The sequence below is a fragment of the Nothoprocta perdicaria genome, unplaced genomic scaffold (assembly GCF_003342845.1).
Source record: "Nothoprocta perdicaria isolate Ctin4 unplaced genomic scaffold, notPer1 scaffold_74, whole genome shotgun sequence".
Classification (NCBI taxonomy): domain Eukaryota; kingdom Metazoa; phylum Chordata; class Aves; order Tinamiformes; family Tinamidae; genus Nothoprocta; species Nothoprocta perdicaria.
Genome location: NW_020456021.1, coordinates 3,131,800 through 3,153,207, shown reverse-complemented (window position 1 = coordinate 3,153,207; position 21,408 = coordinate 3,131,800). Strand labels below are relative to the sequence as shown.

The window sequence follows — 21,408 nt, the reverse complement described above, 5'->3', positions numbered from 1 at the left end:
AATATTGATAACTCTTATGCCTCAGTATATTTTAATGACCAATTTAATGAAGAACTGACTGTACTTGTTCGTACAAAATTATATATTTGCTAAAGCTCCTCAGGACTTTAATAAAATGTGAGTCCGTTTGGATAAATTTGTTTCTAATGTATTGATGCAATTAATTGTGTTCTAAAGTAATTTAAAAAGGAAAAAGTATAACAGCTAAATCCCTTAGATGCCACTATGCCTTAAAAATGGAATATAGTCAGACATTACAGTGATGAATAGCTAAGATAAAAATTATATAATGTATGTGTTCCAGGAAAAGTTGTTTTGTATATTTCAAATTTTAGTGTCAGGAGGGCCCAGTGAGATCAGAAGAAACATCTATTTTCTTCTTGCCTCTTAAGGAAACATACATCTTTGGTCAGTAATTTCTGCCCRAAGCCCAGAATTTCTCTAGCACTATCATCCAAAGTTTTAGATTGGCAGCTCAGGTTGTAAGAAGTTTTTTTTTTCCATTTTCTACTAAAATAAATAGGGAGAAATGTAATGGTGTGTACAATGACAATCCTATAAAATGTGTGATGTGTATATATTTATGCTCTTTGAGGTTAATACTGAACCTTGAAACTGGAAATTGAGGACTAAGATTTTCTTTGCTAAATATTCTAACAAAATTTTTGTTGACTCATGTTCCTCTTCATTGCTTGTCATGACCTCCCAGAGGTAACAACTCATCAATTGAGAAGCACTGAATTATGGCATATGTAAAAGAAACTCGTCCATTTTAAAAAGACTTATTCCTAGAAAAAAATACTCACTTGTTAAATACTGTCATTGTCCAAAACATGCATCTTTCTTCTGAGTTTTTTGAACTTCATCTTCAAGCTTCTGGATCCACTATGCCTTTCTTGGCTCATAAACCCTTCTGTCAAAAATGGTGGTGTCATGCAGATATCACAGACCATAAGCAACTTCTTAGTTTTTTCTTGCGATCTAATAAACAGCTCAAACTTTTTCAGCCCTTCACTGCTTCATATATTCCATCCAGGCCAATTAATTCCTTTTGAATACATCTCAAATTTCTCATCATTGATATTAGAGCACGGCACCAGAGCAAGATAAACTATTTTCTGTCTTCAGCTAAAGCTGAGACATTGAGAAAGTATATTTTCCATGCAAAACCAATAGTCATTCTGTTTTCACTTCCAGATGTTTAAATWTCTGAAGAGGTCCTACATTTCTTCCCCATATCGAAAGTTGTATCATCTGTGCCAAGACGTTTTAGGCAATCACATAAGAATTTGACTACTGCAAAATTAAACACAAATCTCTCATTTGTATCTGTCACTAGTATTAGCTCCAAAAATGGCAACAGCTTCAGCTACTGCTCTTATTCACTCTCTAGAGCTACATTCTGCCCCCTTGTTTCACATGGAGGAGGAGTACATGGCTCTGGAAATAATCCTGTTGAAGTAAGACCGTGTAGACTACTTTAATAGTCCACATTGGACAAGGCAGTAGAATCATCCCTTTTGTGATCTTGAACAATTCAGATAGCTAGCACAAAAAAAGATAGTGATTCTTTTTTTTATTTCTATTGAKTTTATTTCTATTGATGCGGTATTCCTCATCCTCCACACCTTCTCTATTTATAATTATTTTTCATCCAACCAGTAGGGAAGACACTTACATGTGACCCATTTTCATATTGTGTGAAGTTTTTCACTTCCACAGACGCAGGTTACCTATACTCTTTCCTAWGCTAGAGATTCTTATATTTTCTTTGATTCACTTGTAAAATCTTCTGAATTCCGCCCAATCTTCCTCTGATTCCTATTATGTTGTTAGAATAATATCTGTGGTTTACAGCTGGGGACTAGAGTTGCARTTGTGCAAGAGTGCACAGACATACATCAGCAGGTCACCACTGAAACCCAACCACATGGGCTGGCAGCAGAGGTTGCTAATCACCCTCCTAAGAAGTTGCTTTATTTTCCACTCTGTGAGCATACCACTAGCTAATGGGAGAGAAATGCTGAGAATTGCTTGTTTTTACTGAGATTTATAGACCAAGTTAATTAGTTTGTTTGCCTGATTATTGTTGTAGTTTAATGGATAAAGTAGTATTAATATTGCATTTTGAGAGACAAGTTAAGGCCATAGCAGCCAAAAAGATACTCATCTGATTGGAATATCTCAGTTTGACATGGGAGAACAAAATTAGATGTTCTTTCTAAAATATGAGTAATATGTAACTTAAATTCGAAGTGCAAGCATGCAACACAAAGCTTTGTGCCAAAACGTTATCTGTTTCTACAATAATCTTCCAAATAGCTGTTTCTGTAAAATAGAAGAGTTCATATTTTTACACATTCTAACTATTCTGTCCAAGTCAAATATTTAAATAGACAACAAAAGATTAGTGATTATTACTTGGTACCAAAATAAAATTTACTTGAAATATTGGAAACATCTGGGGTGTTTATGAATACATTGTCAGTGTGATGTTGRTATATCAGTCACTTGACATTAGGTTCCTACACGTTGAAATCACCACAAAGAGCATGATACCTTTTCGCTATCTATGCTACAATTTGCACAGTTACCCAGCATCACTCATGGGTATCATTATAGTTTGCTTGAATCTCTTGCTTTTGCTCAGAAAGGACTGGGTACGTCCACGGACACAGACCAAAGAATAGACTCTCTAATTCCTTCACTTCCTTCCTTCCTTCCTTCCTTCCTTCCTTCCTTCCTTCCTTCCTTCCTTCCTTCCTTCCTTCCTTCCTTCCTTCCTTCCTTCCTTCCTTCCTTCCTTCCTTCCTTCCTTCCTTCCTTTTCCTTATTTTTTCCTTTCTTCCTCCTCATCTACCCCCAGGTGAGGATGGCACATTGTCACTAGGGATGAGCTTTCCAAAAGAGGTCCATTTTGTACAATTCTGAAGCATAGCTCCCATCAGAAGAGAGTTGTTCAGGTGAGGAGTTTCCCTTGTCGGAGACACTTCAAGGGGCTGTTCTCACATGAGCTAGTATAACTTTTCTCTGCAGTCTGACATCTGCCAAGTCTTTGGACAACCTTGATACCATGTTTTTTGTAGGCTAAAAAGCTGTTCCTCTTATTAAGATACTTATGACTTAGAACTAAAATCAGTAATGAGATCCAGAAGCAAGCGTGGCTAAAATAAAATGTACACAACTCTGGGGTGATGTGTCCCTAAAGCATTTTCTTGCCTGCTGCATATCAAACTAATTAGAGTTTTATTTCATTTTTTTACTCCAATAAGAGCTAGAGACAGAGCAGGAATTACTGTAGGAAGCTCTTGGTCTGGAAGAACAGGGTTGTCTTTGGAATAAATATCTCACTGAAAACTTTCCAACCTAAACCTTTCATTAATTTCTCTATGTCATCTTAATATTTTTAAACTGTGTAAAAAATATGCTATGAAAAGTTCTCCCCACGTGTACTTTTTCCTCAAGTGAAGTACATACCTTTCAAATTATAAACTTCCTACATGTCCTAGGAAAATCCTCACTGTATAAATAATTGAACTCATCTGCTATGAACACAAGTATTCTTTCTCTCGCAAGCTAAAATATATGCCTAAATGCCCCGCTTGTGTTTAGTGCTTTAAATAGTAATTACTCCCGTGAAGTCACTGGAAGCCTTAAAAGGATTTGACAGTTTCTCCACAATCTTTCAGTGAATGTAGTAGCCAGGCTGTGCAGTGCTACATCCACTGATAATTCAGCAGCTGAGGAACTCAGCAAAGCCCGCTCCAAACTTCTCAGCTGTTGACAGGCTTGACTTGCTGAGAACACTGGTTAAATATAGCACAAGCGAGCTGAGCTCAACAAAGTCATTGCTGTAACACTGTGTGAAGAGCCCAGAAGAGGGGAAATACAATCTGAGAACTAAACTGCCAAAGCCTACCACCACCTAGCAACAGTTGAAAAAACTCTCAAACAAAAGTCTGGGTGAGACACGGACAGCAAATACCCCCTACTTCTGCTGCTGGGGATTTCTGTGAGAAGTGGCCACGGTCTTCTGCGCTCTGCCCTGTTGCCTTCACCACTTCAGCTGCTGGTGGACCTAGGAAAGTGGGAAAAGTTTCTCTCTCTGTGCTCTCCTAGGGCTGGATCAGGCTGTTACTGTGGTAGCACTGTGGGACAAGCTCCTGCGATCTTGAGGTGTAAAGAATTTATTCCCAGGGTGTTCTTGCTCACAGGTAAGATTTAGCTGACTTTTCTTAATGCATTAGTTTTACAAGAGGCAAGTTTGTTTTGTAATGATTGCTGTTTCCTTCTATGAACGATATGCTGCATGAACTTAAAACTTCAGTAGAGAAAAGTTGGGATAAAAGGTTTGGATGTTTCTGTTTTGCTCTTTCGTCACAGAATACAATTACTCAGATAATTTTTGTACTTCTAGAACAAAGAGTAATCAAGTAAATAGTAATAATATGAAAAAAGTATATATTTTGACATAAATGATTTTTTTTTCTGCTCATGTGCTGGCAGAAGACTAAGATTTAGAGAATAAAATACATATCCTTTACCAGAGATAGTTTAGTAGCTTACTAAAAGACAGTAACAGCCTGCATGGTAACAGGAAACAGCCATTCAGTAACTGCATTAGCTGAACAATTTGTGACCTAGAGCACTTTTATTCTTCTTTCCTGAGTAACATTAAATGCACAGACACACCTCGTATGTTTTGTACTCTCCTTGTGATGGCAGGTCTTGGTTTTTCCTCTTGTGCTTATTTATGTAGAGAGAACATTAATCTCTGCTTGATTGAGTCACTTTATAACACAATCTTCCTCAAGAGTGACCTTGTGTTTATCATACTGCAGTGTGCTCGAGTTGCTCGTTGTTTGTAATGCGAWTGTTTCTTTTAGCAAAATAAATGAGAAACCAGTTCTCAGCTCTTTTACCCCCCACAGCACAATAGGAGTCTGTTTATATGTATGAAATGCATATCCTATGGTCACATAGTGGTCATGTAATACGAGGGAGGAATTGCTTAGCATGATTTGTTTATGTCTAAACTGACAAAAGCTGTTTTGTCAATTGAAGAATGAACGTAAGCTGCCCCCCTCCTCCCCCCCTCCCAAGTGTTTTAAAACTATTTTATCCATGAAAAAGGAATTTAATATACATATTTTTTAAAAAAATGATGCACTGATTATGAATTTATATTATATATGAAGTTATGAAGGCAAAGATGTAAAGAATGCATTTAACCCATGCAAAATTCCTAGTCGAGGATTTATGTAGAATTGTCTCAGATGAAAAATATTTGTCCTCAAGAAGGAAAGGACTAATTGGGTGCTCTGTGCTGTTTGACACTTAGTCTGTGGACTAAGGGACGGTCTCAGGAAGATAAGAATGTTTTGTAGCTAAATAATTCTAAGTTCATCCCTACACACTGTATAAATCATGAGTATCACATTCTAGCAGTGGCACGCTTACAGATTGGATGAAATGAAAATATTTTGAAGCAACTGTGTCTTGTTGATGTTTGAGAATGTAACTGCTGTGAAACAATAAAAAAAAGGAAGTATTAAAATTGGAAAAAAATCTTAAGAGCCAGAATAATATAATTAATTTACATTTTCTTTCCTAGCAAGGGGCACACTACTTACTTAAGCACCTAATAGGAATGCTTTTTGGTGGCTATGATTTAATATGATAATCATTACTGTGGAATTACCACAGCTCTATGGTATCCCAAATCTAAATGCCAAACAGAAGCTTTGCTATTACTTTTAATATAGACATTGCTTGAGAAAGTTATTTTTTCAAAGAAAGCTGTAGAACTAAAACTGATACAGTATGATTTCTACAGTTTTTGTCTTCTGGACATTAGTTAGAAAACAACTTTTAAAATTTTTACTGAATTAATTGGTAAATAACTAAAAATGTGGAGGAACATATCAGTATATATGCATGACAAAATCCATATAAAATGTGGAAATTTTATGTAATTACTGATTGCTTTCTGTTTTTAGCTGTTGCTCAGCAAAATGTATGGCTTTATAATTTTAATTTTCTTGCAGAATCTACATTTACAAAAGTTTTTAAAAGCAAAATGTAATTTTTCCCTTTGGACAAGACTATAGATTAGTTGCAAAAGCAACTTCCAATTCTAGCACATGGAGTTGTGGTTTGAAATACATCTGTCTTCTTTTCCATTTCAAAATGGGGAAGGAGGCTAAAATTTCTCTTCTCAACAGGTGTTCACAAAGAGGCTGTGAGATTTTCCAATCAAAACTGGAATATGTAATGTGGCTATTCAACAGATGGTTTTATTTTTGAATAATAGCCAGTTCTACTAATGATTACAGTGCAACTGAGTTCAGTTTTGTATCAAATCAAGAAGTAATTGAGGTTTTGGTGATATTCTCCTTCCTGGAGATTTTCTTGGAAGACAAGTACACACAGCATAGCCATTTATTTTCTTTATTATATATTACTTTAATTTTGTTTTTTATTCCCATGGTTTTGGAAAATGAATGGTACCCTTCACAATGCTAAAGACTGTGCATCTCATCCACTCCAAATCCACTTCCAAACTCTGCCAGTGGTTCCGTTCTTTCACCTTCATTCTAGCAATATTATGATTTATGGCCTCTTTTTGCCAATCTAGCCACAGCTAAAATCATCATCTTAACTGAGTATTTTGTCATCACCCTCATCTTTCAGGCTCTTTATAGAACCTCTGCTTCTTTTTAACAAGAGAAATAAAAGCTTGAAATTCATCTTCAAACTCGCTGCAGTTATGTCCCAGCCTACATCCACTGAGATTTATCCATACTCCTCTTGCTTATATCTGGTAGGCTCTTAAGCTTAGCTCAGGTATTAACTGGTCCGTCTTTTGTGTGGAGGACTTCTTAAAACTTGAAAATGATCTTGTGATGTATGAATTTTCCATAGTGCCCCTCACTGTAAAACCTGAGACTGTTGGCGTGTAAAGACTGGTATTTGCTACTAGTAGGGCTCTGTTGTCTGAAGTAGGACTACTGAAGATAGAGCTGCACTTTCTGGTAGCGGGGTGCACAGTAAGCACAGTTCTTTCAGAAAATCCCTGCTTTTAGCAGTATGTCCTGCTCTCTTCCTCCAAGTCATAGTTTCATCAGCGTACCCATTTCCACAATAATTACCTTTACTGATATAGGTGTATCAATAAAGCARTCTTTCTGGTGGCACAGACTCATGAGGCGCTGAATACAGGGCTTTTGGTGACCTTATCTAACTCAGTTGATGTGCCCCCAGGCATAAATTAAGAACRGGCCTCAGAGCTTTGCTGAGTCAAAGGCCCAGATTATGCCACTGAATGCAAATTATGTTTTCTTTTGATTCCTCTCAACAGCATTTTACAAAAAAAGATAATCTGTAGTCCAGTCCAAGTAACTTCTTCCTAGGAGATGTTTTAGTTCTTCTCTAATTTCCTCTTTCCTCTTCTTGTTTCTAAAGGTCTGTTGTTCAAGTTTGTCTTACTAATTTAAAATATAATTGAATTTGGGAGTAAAGACTTTGTTTTTCACAAATCCTAAATATCATTAAAACAAACAGAGCTACAATGTATGTGAAGRGGTCAGAGCAAACAATAGCACAAAGGAGAAGGAACTTCACATTGCCTATTCATATTTTCCATTTCACTAAAAATATTTGGTATTTAAACTATGAGAAAAGAAATTAAAAATAAAATGTTAATATAGGTTAGGTGATAAGGTAGTTATGTTATCTGTTATGCAGAAAAATGCAAACTTTATTTACAAGAATCACAAATACCTAGACTTTTCAGCTTCATCATATTCTAGTGCTTTCTGGCCTTTGAGCCTTCTTTCCTTTTATTGCTTTCACTGTTTCCTACTGCAAGTTTTTCCCAATTTTATATATAATACCAACAAATTTTGGAGTCCATTTGTCATTTAAAATAACAAGAAGAATTTTTTGGGGAATAAAGCTTTTTCTTGATATTGAAGATATTCTCAATGGAGAAAAGGTTATTTAATGAAGAGCTAATATCTCTTAGCCTCTCTTTTCTCATTCCATAGCTCTTATTTGTACCTAGTTAGTCATACTAGAAAATATTTATAACACTGCTTTGTAGTTATCTTTCATGTACTAATGTCCAGTGGGTGGGAACAACTGTGCCCATTTCCTCTTTGGGAATGGCAATGGGAGTCTCTAACCAYGTTGTGTCACCTAATGTGTCAGTAAAATTTTGCCTTCCTGGACACTWGTTTAGAGACTTTTTTTTTGATTTTTCATGAAGTCTTCCCATTTTTGCAGATAATCTATGCTTTCTGTGTTACTTTTTAGTCTTACCATTTTAGCAAAGCAAGTGCAGGTATCAATGCAACGACACAAAGTCCTAGTAAACTGGTTTGGTATTTTTTTTGTTTAGTTGTGGATGGCTTTCCTTTCTCATTCCCTTTTTGCTTCAGTTGGACTATAAGTCTTTTCCAGAAGTAAAATATGCATGCAAGATATAAGGATGATATGTAAGATTACAAAGATTTTGAGCACCACAAAATGGTTTATACATTTCTCAAATGTAGAGACACAGTTATTACCATTAAGTGTATATATCCTAAAAGCATAATTACAGGATATTACAGAATCATATTTTATAGTCCCACAACCRTTGAAATACATGATTTATCCTTATCTACTCAGAAAGCAGGAAATGTTACTGATTTTTTCCCAGTTCAAAGATAATTGCTATATGTGGTATTATAGGACAGAAAGGAAAAATAACAATTCTGACATCCAGTTTCTTAGTTTTGCAGCAATATCAAAGCTAAAAATTAAACTCAAATGTGTGTGTATGTGTCTGCACATGGGTCTGCCTTTCATAAGGAAAGAAATGCTTTTTGGCATTACAGAWTGCCTTGCTGAAGGACTGGGACAAACACATACAAAGTACAGAGAAATAGGCTGGAGCTTGTACTTTTTGCCTTAAATGGGCAACCCGGCTCCTTGCTGTTAGCTGACACAAGCAAAGAATTTTAAAGWTTGCTGTAGATTGTCCAGCTGAGTTTTATTTCAAAGCTGATTAAAAAAGTACCTGCCATCTTAATAATCTGTGGTTAGACCAGACTCATTCAGATATTAAATGAAGAGGTTTCAGGACAAGAGTGGGAGCCTCCATTAATTTGCAATAAATATTAGAGTTTGATTCATATCTTTAATAGCTCTTTAATATAGTAAGGATCACTTTCTTTGCCTTTCCTTTYTGGGGAAATGTTGTCAAAATGTATAATGCTTGTGATTTATGCTGTTTAAGAGGTCATTTCAGTGCATGTGAAAAAGTAGTATTTTGGAAACTAACRTTTTCTATCCGAGACTGGTAGGCTTGAAAGGAATGGGAGCTCTAACCAGCGAAGCTAGCAAGAGTTGTAGCTTCACTAAAAAATATCCCCTCCCAAAAAATCCCACCAACCACCAAAAAAAGTAGTTTACACTGCAGTGACAGAAAAGGAACTTTCAGAAAGTTTTTAAGGTGGCTCCTTCAAAAAGAAAAGAAAAAAAAAGTGTAGTTGAATAAGAAACTTTTATCCTCAATACAAGGATTTTCATTATAGTTTATCAGACTGATTTCATTTTTCAGGAAATACAAATCAAATGAATGCAACTGAAAGCAGTAGACTACTAACATCAGTGTAATCAAATTGCTGCCAACTTGCCTTGTTTATCTAAGAGATCTCTGTGAAAATAAGGTCTTTCCCACACAGGCATGAGTCACAGGCTGTAATGGGGCTAAGCAGACAGGCTTCAGCTTTCTAATGCGCACATATCTAAACTAACCTGTTTTAGTGCCTGTTCCTCTAACTAAATGAGATCTAACTTGACAACAGGAAGGGGGAAGTGCTGGTGAGTTCATGATGCTATTTCAGTGTAATAACCTGAATGCCTCAGGAAACGATGCAATTTCCATTTATTGGGAAAATTGCAGTTACTGTGACAACAAATAAACACTAGAGAAAAACACTTGCAATTTATCCTCCAGTTCAAATTTCTGAACACAGTTGATGGGGTATTCCTAAAACCCCATGTAGTTAAGTGACTCAAAGGACATTCTTTTTTGTAAGGTTTAGACTGTTGAAAAAATATGCCTTAAAGTCACAGGCAAGGACACCAACGAAAGAGTGTCATAGCATATATGTTTAACCTTGGCTGGTTCAGAGTTCCACTGAGCAAAACACACAGATTTTAGCTTATCATGTTAAGGCTATTCAAGCCCTGCTTCTGTGATCTGTAATTATCCCCAAAATCTCACATGGCCAACCATCTGTAATCACAGTAACACTTAGACCTAGCTTAACGTAAAGATCACAATAGTTCTTCCACAGTATCTCACTTCTTTTTATTTTTTTTCTAGGACTCCTGTAATAAAAAAGAAACTTGAATTATATTTCAGTAGATAGTGAGTGTCAATCCCCAACTCTGCTAAAATCCTTACAGAAATGCAATAATGCCTGAGTTTACCACTGGGCAGGAGGCAGAAGGAAGGGGAGCAGTGCCATGCTAGATGTCCGACGTGTCCCTTCTGCACAGAGGGGCACTCACGGCTGCCCAGCTCCTCAGTGCTGGAGGCGCTGCATGTTCTGAGGCAGCTGGCGATGGGAACCACTGTCACTTCAAGCAGCAGAAGCCAGAAACTAGGACTTAARTCACAGAAGGTATCACATTGCAAACAGTGAGAGTCGCAGCAGCGTGTCCTTTGAGACAGTCTTATCTAGGCGCTGCATGCGGAATCAGAGGAGCAGAATTCAGGTAGAACTAACTTCAGTCTTTGATCAGGTTGCTCAGGGCCTTGATTATTTTCAGTTATTTTAGTTGAAAGACCTTACATCTTATCTGAATTGCCATGTTTTGAACATCACTGACTGAAAAATATTTTGGCAGCTGTTATTATCAGCGCGCTGAAATCTGTACCCTGGTTGAGAKTAGAAAGCAACGTAAACCACAGGCCAGCACTTTCAGAGCAGGAAAAGAAGCAACGTCTGTTGTATTTTTGATTGTTTTTTTTTTGTTTGTTTGTTTGCTGTGTTATATTCTAAAATAAGCATAATAGGAAGTAAAAATCCAGCTTATAATTGTCTATCCTAGTTTACTCTAGCTTTTAGAATGCGCTAGGTCTTCTTCCTCCCCCACCCCATATTCTGGTGGAAAGACAAACATGTAGAATTATGATGCTGTTAAGATGCCATCTTTCTGCGAAAGAATTATGGAAAAACATTTAAAAGATTCTTTGTTTTCCAAGCAGCCCAAAAAATTGAATGGCTAGAGTAGATACATTAAATAATAAATGAATAAGGAAGGAAAATTAAGATGCTGCTTAGGAGGAAGGAGACCCTGAAGTCAGCCTCCACTGCTGAGTTTACTTCTCCTACCAGACTTCTCTTTCCAACTGTATCCTAATCAGGAAGAGAAAATGGTGCACATATGACAAGCATGATTCCCAGATGTAGTTCTGGGCAACCTGAGAAGAGCTTAGGCCCTTTTTATTGTTGTTTGGAAAAGCTCTTTGTTGTGGGAGTACCGAAATTTACCTAATTTACCTGTGGCTACTGCCACAGAAAGCAAAGAGCATCTTGTGGCACTCAAAAGAATGTTCCAGTCATTCTTTTTGTAGAGGAAATAGAAATGCTTTTGGTGGAATGAAGTAGCAGAGGATGTTTACCAAGTCGTCGATCAGTCCTAYTAATTTCACCTATTAATAGCTGATTTCTTTCAGCTATTAAGCATAACCTTTGACAAAAGAAGTTCTTTTTATTCCTCTCTAGGTGAATAAGGGAGCAGTGTTCCTAAAGCTAGCTACTGTAACTGACAGAATTTGCCATCATCAGCAGGGATGAGTGGAAAAAAATAGAAATTCTCACAGCTGATGGTGCACGAGTTCTCATATCCCTTTGAATTTGGCTAGAACCTACTCAGCACTTGCAGCAGAGAAGAATTGAAGAACTAGCCAGGCCTGCGCACATCTGAAGTACCCTTGAGCTTTTTAAGTGACAGCTGCACATACACTACAGTGCGGGTTAAGTCACTGAGATTTAGGAAGAAGGGAATGAGAGAGAACAGATGGACTGGCAGATGAGAAGTGCTGCAGCACGAGGCCGGGGAGTTTAGCATTTAAAAGCTAAGGATTCTGACATGTGGGTTAACCTGAAAACAGCAGTTCTGGCCAACCGATCTGGTTGAGTCAAGTGGTTTTAAAAGCAGCATGTGGATTGGAGAAAGAGTAACCAAAACAAATCCATTCTACCGCATACAGAAAGCCTCCTTTAATTATGGGCACCAGGATAGATATCATGGTAAATCAGCCCCAAATCCCTTACTAATGTAAGTGTTAGAAAATTTCCTTGCACAGTCCTTATGAAATTAGAAATTAGGCTTATGAAATTAGAAAACAAAGTAAAAAAGCTACTGAGAATATATCCAGGATTTGAAAAACTAGCAAAGGCCTCAGTATTTCCAGAGTTTATACAGATACACAAAAGGGCTGGTCAGATAATAATGGTAATGGAAAATCTGTGTCACTTGGCAAAGTCTAAAATAACCTGATAATTTAGCCTAATGGCTAAAAGGATGATTATGACTATCGTCTATATGCTGAGGGCAGTGGAAGAAGGGGAGGGACARGTTAAGGCAATATATTTGGCCTTTGAATTAGTGGTGAATTAGGTCTAAATTGACCATGAACACAGTTAGACTGTACATTTCAAATCAGAGAAGTTGGATTACTTTGGATCAGCTTTTTATTAGAAACATGGAGGGAGGGAGCAATCTAGACAGCTTTAAGACCCCTTGATCCCTATTTAAGTGGACGTACAAAATTGTCATGGTCTTTGTGGGGCCAGAAGGACCTGGTCAGGCTTGTGTTCCAGTGAGAACCCTGTGTGTGATGATGAAAATGCTGCTTGGGTCCAAGAAAACAAATTCCCAGCAGTGAGTTTATAGCCTCTTCTCAGTGTCTTTAGGAGCCACACAACCTGAATCACTGCAGTTCTCTGAGAACTAATGAAGTGCTAGAAAAACATGAAATGTTACCTATGGACATTATACTGATTTTCCCTGTAGCTCAAATAGCATRAAGAGAAAGTGTCAGAAATAAACCAAATTGTGTATGTAAGTGTTCAATAGCTAGTCTGAACATAACACAACAATTGAAACAGTCAAGAACTGAGAGCACAAACAACAATTTTTTGTTGAYTGTTGTCAACTCAAAAAAGTATCTGAGTAATGAGTATCTAAAAATAGTGCCAGTGGCAAGCATAAATGCACACAAGGAAGGTTAATTTAGATACTCTCTCCTCCTATACAAAGTCACATTAAAGTTAATAGATGGTAAAAATGACAGTACAGCCGATTGATTGCTTATTAATAGGAACCACTTTTCTAAATTCAGATTCTCTCCCTATATTCATGCCATGCATGAATTGTGTTGTTTATTCCATTCAAATAATCTTACCTTCAAATGCCACATGTTAGGTATCATCCTGGGGGAGAGGAAGGGTGGTTAAACGGACAGCTCTTAAATCACTAACTCCTTGTATGACTCTTAGCCAGTTATTTACTCCTGTACTTTTAATAACACCTGGGATGTTACAAATGTAAATATAGTAATGAATCTGATGCTATGAGATGTTGTTATATTAAACATCAGGAAAGTAGTTTGGAATAAGGAGATTTAAATAGTCGTGCTTGGAAACCAGATTCCACAAGGAGAAAAAGGAACAGAAACTGAATTTACCTGAGGGACAAGAACAGGTATCTTCACAGAGGCTCAGCAGAGTGAAGTGTGACTCTGCTTTTAGATGCGGGCAGCGGGAAGTCAGCCATCCAGGTGGAGTGCTGCAGAAAAGGAAAGAGGAGGACCAGAGATGTGTCCAGGAAGCTGCAAGAACACAAACATGCCAAAATAGAAACTATGCTGATGTCAGGTSTAAAAAGGAATATTTTTCAGGATAAAAAGCTTTCCCTTGGGTTCGGTTGTAATTCATGCAATCCTCATGTCTTCATGTTGTGCTGCCTCCCTGGGCCCGTTCCGGCAGGGCAGTACCAGGCTTGGGCCTCCAGCTCAGCCCAGTTGTCTGGAGCAATGTTAGCTGCTTCAATGGCTCTTCTGATAGGTGGCATTTTTGATAAATACTTGCTTAAGGAATTAGGTTGCCATTACCCATGGCTATCAGTGTTAAAAAATGMAACAAAACAACAACAACAAAAATAAAATAATAAAAATCAGAGTCCTTGTGGCTCCAGACCTGTAAGTGGAAGGCGGCTAAAAGGACTCCTCAACTCAGGAGATTTTAAAATCTCCTGAACTCAGTGATTTTGGAGACTTAAGTCAATGTTTTGAACATAGGTGAGTGGCAGCACCCTCGAAGAGCTGACAAGCCTGAGGGCAGGAGGGAGCATGGCACTGGCACCAGTGCTTCATCACAGGCCTGCTGGGGCCGGGCGCTGGCAAGATGTGGCCCCGTTGGGCCATGATTCAGTTCGGTGGCAGGACCAACTGGGAAGGAAGGCCTGAAGTCCATCCAGATCTGCACCTGCAGGGCATACGCAAATTATTCCTTAGTTTGCTTAGGAGTCTTTGCAAGGGGTAAAGGATTAAGTGAACACATCACCTTCCTTGGAGTTAATGAWGGTCACTTCTTCACTGCGAGACCTTCCCCCAAGAAAGCAGAAGTGTCAATGCAGCAGTCCAGAAGGTCACCACCATCTCTGCAAGTACCAGGCAGGCAGCGAGCAAACAGCAGAGCACGTACCACGCTTTTCYGAGCACCAGAGAAAACTGCAGTCCTGCCTCCAGAGGGGCTTTGGGGAAGTTCCTTTGTGTGAACACAAGGAGCTATCAGGAAAGGGGAGGAAAAGAGTGAGAAATGAGAGTCTCCTGGGTCTCTTACAGCTGCAAGAAAGGGRAGTGGAAAGGAGGAGGAGAAGACACCAGCGCTACTGTGGATGATCTGACTTTAACAAACCAGTAGCTTCCCCTCAGAAAACAGGGCCCATTTTAAAGTAACCCAAAATTCCTGTACACACCTGAGCAACATTTAGTTATTATGGCTGCAAAGGGTCCAACTTTTGGCATGGTGGCCAGTGCAGTCCTCACCACGCACATGCAATGATAGCACCCATGCTCTTATCAAAAAATTGTAACATCTTTACCCTTCTTTAACAGACCATGTCTTTAAAAGGTTGTTGGAAGTCCATAGCAATTTGCAGAGTGTGGGTGGAGTGTAGTAGGGGGTGCTTTTTTGTTTGTTCAGGCTTTTTCCTAAACCTTCTGGACTTAGAATTTGCTTTCTCAAGGCTGAACATACTATCTAATCTCCAGCTCTGCTGGAGAGTCTACTTACTTTTTTCTTTTTATTCCTCCTTTTTTTTTTTTTTTTTTTTTTTTTTTTTTTTGGGGGGGGGGAATGAAAACAAGGGAAGCTGAGAATCTGAGAAGTAGACAGTTATTAACTTCATTTCAGGGTGGTCATTTGGTCGTTTCTTGAATCACGCAGCTTGAGATGCTTGAAAGCAACTGACTGCATCCCCCCCAGAAGTTACGTATACATCACATCCCTGAAGTGTCTAAGCTCCCTTGGCCTCTATCCAGGAACATCCAGATTTCCTGACTCATGGCGATGTACCCTGTCTGGTTGTACTTCATTAGCAGCAGCTCAAAAATCAGAACAGCATTACGCTGTTGCATAAGATTTTCCAAGCCATAAACAATGAGACCCTGCCACAAGCTTTATTACATTTATCTTGGAATTCAAGATCCAGAAGAGACAACAGCTTATTAGTTTCTTTAATGACAACCCAAAAAGGCAGTAAGATGTTATTCTTTAATAAAAATTTTCAGATTATCTTAGTATCCTATTAATTAAGTGTTCTGAAAAGGAAGATTAAATGTTACAGAAGCTAAAGAAAGCTAGTTTTTCTGCCAGCTGAGAAATATGGTTTCCATATTTTATTGTCATATCAGCACTTACATATTAAAAATTATGAGGACAAATTTAAGGCTACAGAGGCTGAGAATAATAGGAAAATTACATTACAGAGGAGTAGTAGCATACTTTGCTTTAAGTTGTGCTGTAAGTAGTTCTTTTTATTTGAATTTCAAGCATTTATGTTTCAAGCATTTTACAAGCAGTAGCATTATCAACTGCCTCTGAGTGGGTTTGAAAAYAAGTAGTCCATGACTATTAATGGGGTTCATTAGAAGAAAACTCTGTCTGACACCAAAATCTATTTTGGAGCTACGATTGCTCCACTCCCTTGGTAGTGGCATGATGCAGCTGCTGTTCTTCAATATTTTTGCTGACAGCTACAGCTGACAGATAACATTTCAGCTCACCCCAACATCAACCCTCTCTCAAGGCTCCTTTACTTAGACTGAAAACATTTGCTTCTTCATGGCTTTACCTGTATCAAGGGCAACTCCTCTTTCCCTTTGAAAACTATGCATTTACCAGGCACCTGCAATGGAGCACATGCACCTGGTGAGATGCTTAGAAGTAGTTTCAGGAAGCAGGAAGTCACAGGGCCTGGAGAAACTTGATGAAGTCTTTGAGAAGTGGACAAGAGGAATAAAACAACAGWCATTCTACAAAAGGATGAGTTTCATTGCAGAGACTGCAGAGAAGAGAATTCTTTGCACTGAAGTGCTAAAGGGGATGGGAGCCTGTTAGACCAGTGAAGAAAGTGCCAAAGGCTTTCATGGTCCTGGGGCAGCCAAGGGAAGGGAAGTGGCAGACTGTGGGGTAACGTGAGCCATACCACATCCCTTGTGACACAGCACCAGCTCTCTATTGTCTTACTTCTACCCTCCTGCTCTCCAAGAAGACATGTGGCAGGCTGTGCACAAAGAAAGAATAGTTAGTATGAACCTATCAGTAAGTTAGATTATGTTTGTTCAGTTGAGTAACAAGTATTACCTTAGTTGTTACCTTTGCTACCATAATATTAGCTAGATTTGTTGCTGTGGCTAGTCTAAAAGAAATGGTAAGTTATCCATCCTAATGCATAATTCCCTAGCAAACATGCTGTGATTCCTTGGTTCATAAAAAGCTTTCMACTTATAATCAATCACTCAGTAAGATCACAGTGATTCACACACACAAAACTTTTTGCAAATACAGAACTCTCTCTTCCCAGGCAGAAAACGAGAACATCTATGTTTGCTTCAGAGCTCCTATCTCTGTCCATGAACCTGTGATGGTACAAGAGAGAGAAAGAGGGAGCGGATAGATTTGAGGAGCAGTCAGCAAGTAAGAGAAAAATCCAGAGAGAAAAGTGGAAATAGAACATCGCTCAGCCAGTCCTTCAACGATTTCCCAGGAAAATTAATTATAATTAAGACTGTGCATATATTTGTACTTTTTAGAGTGATGGGTGAAACTAAAAAATAAAAACAAACACATGCTTTGCGATTTTTTTTAGAATTTGCAGTGAGAGACATAAGTTTTAGTTTGGATTAAATACTTTACTGGACTCCAAAGTACTGTTTTTATTATGAATTTCTCATAGTTAAGCAGGAAGAYGAGAGTGAGTCTAGAATCATRCAAAAACAAAAACAAAAAACAGAAAGGAAAAGGTTAGAATACTTTCTTGCTTCAACACACAGATTTAAAACAGTCTTCCACCTGCCAGAAAAACACTGCAAATGCAACGTATTCTGGGATGACTTCTTCGTTCTTTCCAAATATTTTTTTTCTATTTTGTATGAAATGCTTAGATTTTCACTGCAACAGGAGTTGAGACTCAAGGCTAAACACAGAATTKTAGAACTGCCATTCCCTGCAACAAATTCAGTCATTTGTATTCAAACCCTTGTGCGACAGGCAGGCAATTTGAACAGCTCTATTCTGTGTAGTAAGAACTTTAAACATTGCTTAGCTATAGAAGGAAGTTAGGACATGTGGAAAAAAGAAGGCAAGGAAAACACATTTCTTTTGCTTCACTTTGAAGGTACCTTGTTGTGCATTAAGTGCGGGACTAACATGTAGTGATAACAGCAAGGAGAGTTRCAGACAGCATAGCCTTGAGACTTCTGAGCTGATGTGCAGGCTTCACTGCCTTTCTACAGGCCTCAGGGATTTATTAGGAGGCCACAGAATTTTGGAATTTATCTTATATTCCCATATTTCTCTCCATAGAGGTAAGAAGCAAGCACAGAAGTATCACGGAAAAAAAATCTACCAGTACAAATAAATAATATGATGTTACATTAGTATTAACAAAGCCACAAATCGCAGTTTCCTGAGCTACTGTGAATCCAGTGAATATCTAGATTTTGTAACCTTTGAAAGCTTAAGAAGCACTTAGCATATGTATCCTACCATAAATCTTCTTTTTGGTGCATCTCTATTTCCTCAAACTTCTCAAGGGGAAAGTGGTGGTAAAAATTTTGCAGTTCTGCCATGGTAGATGGATGAATAAAAGCAGAATCATTATTTTCTAATTCTTTCAGAGTAGCATTTCGTCTATGTAATCCCCTAAATTAAAACAATTTCTTTATGGAAAAAAAAAATAGGCAGCCGTCAGCCGTTTGCACTAAAACTTCACTGTAGGTTAATAGGTCAGAATTCCAAAGGACATAGCAGAAAATGCTGACTGTGTGTCAGATAAGTACATCTTAAAAATGCTGTCATAGAGCATTACAGGCAGGAAAATATAAATTGCAGATGTTATGTTGTTTTCATGTGTTTTCAGAGCATTGCTATAATAGATCATTTAGAGATTGAATAAAGGGAAAGACTTAGGAAGCTTGGCTACAATTGTTACAAGAAGTATTTAGAAATTTCTTAGGGCATGTTTGAAAATGTATTGCCTGTATCAACTCACRGATCACAAATAAATTATTTTTACTGTACACACTAAGAAACCATAAAATACACTTACAATAAGACAGTGACAGCAAGAAAGATACTGTTTCTGATATTTCATAGGTAAACAAAAATATATGGAAAAATGATTTTTTCTGTCTTTAGTCTTAGCATATTTAGAAATGTTTCCTTTGAGCACAGAATGGAGGGAATGAATTTTTTGACAAACATTCTTGTCAAGGTAGATATATACATTATCAGTCTCATTTTTAGTTCTAGACCGGAGAACCATTTGATCTCAGCCAACTGCTTCCATTGCTTTCTCTTTAATCTTTTCTAGGAAGAAAAGATTATCTCATGAAGCCATGARATAACTGAAAAGTCAGGATGTTCCATTGCGATACTTCCCTGAGGTTTACACAGATTTTTCTGATTAGAAAATAATGTGAAATTCTGTTAATGGATGCATTTGAAGGATTTCTGTTAGTCTCAGATTTGCCACCCTGTTAGCAAAATATAGCTAATCTACTATGATTTATCARTAGATGAGAACTGGAAGTGTGAGAGTATGAGCAGATATTAAACTCTATGTTAAAATTCAGGTGTAACAATTGACATGCAAAGCATGATGTTAAGCTAGGGCTTTCAAGATATAATACAGAGCAAATTGATAACAAGGCAAGCTTGCCTGACACTTTTCATTAAGAAGTATAACACTGTACGAAATGCAGTTGCTTACAGCTTTGCCAGACTTCAGTTGTTCAGGCTGGATGTCTGGCCGGATCTAAATTGTTTTTGGAAGTTTCAGCTAGAGGGCTTTAAGCATTTCCAAGAATGAGATGAGAGAAAAATTGTTGTTTGCACATGTTAAAAACAATCCCATAACCATGTGGGTGAAGAGTTTTGATGTCTCCATGCTCCAGAGCTAACTATTGAAATGCAGCTGAGGGACTGCTCTGTGGTAAAGAACTGGCGTTTGCAGTTCTTGTGAAAGTTTTGTCAAGCGAAGAGCCGCTGAAAAGAAAAAAATCACCAAGGTCATCTGCTAGGGATTTGTAGCTAAGTTCTGTGAATGCGCCGCTTATCCTGGTGCTGCTCCAGGCCYTCACATCTCTCCTGGTGCAGCCTGTTCACAGATGTGCCATTCACCGAGAGCTCCCATGCCACAGGGCTGGAGGCCCGAGTCACGCCATCCTCACCATTATATATTCACCTGATGAGGAGAAGAGTCTTATTTCTTTTGTTTCAGCAGTACTTCTTCAGCAGAGCCTGTGTCACAGGGGGAAAAAATGTGTGGCCAGTATGGTCGCACTTGCTGCSGAGGAGGGAGTGGGACAGAGCAGTGTGGTAGCAATCCACCTTACCGTGTTCTTCCTCTATCCACCACACACCTCCTCTGAAATTACTGCTCTCTGACCATCCCATCTGTCTGGCTGYTACATGCTTCTTTGTTCTTCACAAGATTAAGGGCTTTGCACTTCTGCTAGGGGTTTTGGCAGAGCAGGAATTCACAATTCTACTACTCATACTTTTGTCCTTGTTTGAAAGTAATGTGGTAATGGCCATACAGAGATAATTAGGAGTTTATGGGTGACATTTGGCTGTGTCTATTATGAAGAGATTAGACGAAGCAAATGCCTATTCTCTGACCCTGATAGCAACTGTCACTGTCTGGTCACATCTATATTATTAAACTTAGCCTCCTAAACAGGTTAGCAGTGTCCAAACTCCTACTGAGTTCCTAGCCAGGCCTAATTCCTGAACCTTTCCAGGAAAAGCATAAGTTGGTCTATGCCAAAATTATGCCCAAGTCCTGGTACTGTTTAATGTACAACTTTAGATATAATTCTCCTGTTATACTCATCTAAACACATCAGAAATTTGTGATCATCTGAACAACCTGAACAATAACATAAAATCCTCTCTGCACTGCATAGATAGATTTTGTTAGTATTGAATTATATTTCTCTGAGATTTGAGATCGAGTGACTGCTTTCCAGGAATATTTTAAAATACCAATGCTGGAAAATTCTAACTTTGGAAAAAAAATTATAACACATGGTTAAACCWTTTTTTTTGAGTTATTTTAGTATAACATTTGAATGCACCCTTGCTTTCTACTCTCCCGCTTTAGAGGTCTCATTTCCTTGTTTTTCTTCCATTAGATGAATTTAAAATTAAAAGACAATTTTAATAAAGCTTGGAGACATGCTTCTATATGAGCTGTTGYAATTAAAGAGAACAGCAGATAAAACTTTGATCAAATAAGTCCAAGCTAATAGCATTCTGGAGGGTCGTCTTAGTTTCTTTCGGACAAACAGTGCTTCAATCCTCCAGGCTTAGCTGTACACAGAATTTCACAGGACTCGACTCTATATCATCTCCTTTTCAAAAGGAAAACTGAGTGGGGGAGAAGTGCCAACAAAAGAGCATATTCCAACTGTATGTGTTTTTGGAGAACTGACTTTTATTGAACAGCAGCTCAATGAGTAGCATTAAAAAACTCATACAGGCAACTCTAAGCTGTGCCAGAGAGAAGAATATTAAGAATTCCTTGATGCATCAAAGGCTAAACTGGAAACAA

The 21,408-nt window shown here is 38.0% G+C and overlaps 1 protein-coding gene across 4 annotated transcripts in view; it reads left to right on the top strand.

Annotated features, from left to right (window-relative positions):
- Positions 1–3,784: 3,784 nt before the first annotated feature.
- The window catches only part of FILIP1 (filamin A interacting protein 1), a 103,919-nt gene continuing 86,295 nt past the window's right edge, over positions 3,785–21,408 (top strand). For all 4 annotated transcript variants that reach the window (XM_026051256.1, XM_026051255.1, XM_026051253.1 and 1 more), the window contains exon 1: positions 3,785–4,214. The gene's annotated coding sequence lies outside the window, so the exon portion shown is untranslated. The remainder of the gene's footprint in view (positions 4,215–21,408) is intronic.